This window comes from Carlito syrichta, unplaced genomic scaffold (genome assembly GCF_000164805.1).
Source record: "Carlito syrichta isolate Samal-C Ts95f unplaced genomic scaffold, Tarsius_syrichta-2.0.1 Scaffold309899, whole genome shotgun sequence".
Lineage (NCBI taxonomy): Eukaryota > Metazoa > Chordata > Mammalia > Primates > Tarsiidae > Carlito > Carlito syrichta.
The window spans coordinates 40,621-42,421 of NW_007253995.1; positions in this window are offsets into that span (position 1 = coordinate 40,621).

Here is a 1,801-nt window from a genome sequence, read left to right on the forward strand (position 1 = left end):
AACCCACGGGCTCAGGCAATCCACTCACCTCAGCCTCCCAAAGGCGCGGGATTACAGACTGAGCCACTGAGCCGGGCTTGAATTCATTTAACAATCAACTGAGGCCGGCTCGAGTGACTCATGGCTGTAATCCAAGCATTCTAGGAGAAGGAAGTGAGAAGATTGCCTGAGCCCACAGGTTCGAGACCAACCTGGGCAACATTTTCTCCAAAATCAAACAGGAACAAAGAATTCCACCTTTCCTAATAGGGAAGCAGGGAGCCATTAAGTTTATCCTCCCCTAACTTTTATTTTTTAAAGTTATTACAAGTTATTATTTTCTTTTAATTTTTTTATTTTAAAGATGGGTACAACTCAGGGTTAGGTACACAAATGATCATTATGCACGTACCCTTGTTGACAAGGTGTGCCCCTCCCTCCCCTGGCAGTTTCCCTCAACTGTCAGTCCCACCCCCCCTTCCCTGGCAGTTTCCCACTAATGCCAATTCCTTTCTTATATTATTATGATAATTGTTCAAGGTCCGCTTATAAGTGAGAACATATGGTACTCTGTTCTTTGTTTCTGTGATAGATCACTGAGTATGATAGACTCTAAATCCATCCAGGTTGCTGCTAAGTTCATATGTTTGCCCTTTTTTATTACTGCCTAATATTCCATTGTGTATATGTACCACATTTTTGTTATCCAGTCCAGCTTCGATGGGCAACATGTTTGGTTCCATGTTTTTGCTATTGTGAATAGAGCTGCAACAAACATGCATGTGCAGGTATATTTTTTTGTAGAATGATTTGAGTTCCTCTGGGTATATTCCCAGTAGGGGGATTGCTGAGTCATATAGAAGGTCAATTCCTAGTTATTTCAGAAATCGCCACACTGTCTTCCAAAGAGGTTGCACTAATTTGCATTCCCACCAACAGTGTAAAAACGTTCCTTTTTCTCTGCATCTTCGCCAGCATCTGTTGTTTGTTTTATTATTGTTATTATCATTATTAATGATACAAGTTATTATTTTTTACTTTAAATTTTTTTTTTTATTTGAGTTGGAGTTTCACTCTGTTGCCCAGGCTGGCATGCAATGGCACACTCACAGCCATCCCAGCATCAACCTGCAGGGCTCAGGTGATCCTTCCACCTCAGCCTTCTAAGTAACCAGAACTACAGTCACGCGCTACCAAACCCGGCTAATATTTTTGATTTATTGTAGAGATGAGGGCTCTCCAAGTTGCCCAGGCTGTTCTTGAACCCATGGACTCAGGCAGTCCTCTCACTTTGGCCTCCCAAAATGCTGGGATCACAGGTTTGAGCCACCGGCCAGTTATTATTTTTTAAATTTATTACAGGCGTGAACCACTGCACCAGGCCAAATACATGAATCTTAAATGTTCAAGCCAGGCACGATGGCTCACGCACGAATCCCAGCACTTTGGGAGGCTGAGGTGAGAGGATTGCCTGAGCCCATGGGTTCAAGACTAGCCTTGGCAACTTGGCAAGACCTTATTTATACAATAAATCAAAAAATTAGTCAGGCATGGTGATGTGTACCTGGAGTTCCAGCTACTTGGAAGGCTGAGGCGGAAGGATCACCTGAGCCCAGCAGGTCAAGGCTGTGGTGGCCATGAGCGTGCCAAGGCATTCCAGTATAGGTAACAGAGTGAGACTCCAACTCAGAAAAAAGAAAAGAAAAGAAAAGAAAACTACTAGTCTCTGGGTGAGTAGCTACTTTCCAATCTTAAAAGCAACAGAAGATATTACCAAAGAAAAGCACAATAAATTTGAGCACATTTAAAGATAAAATATATT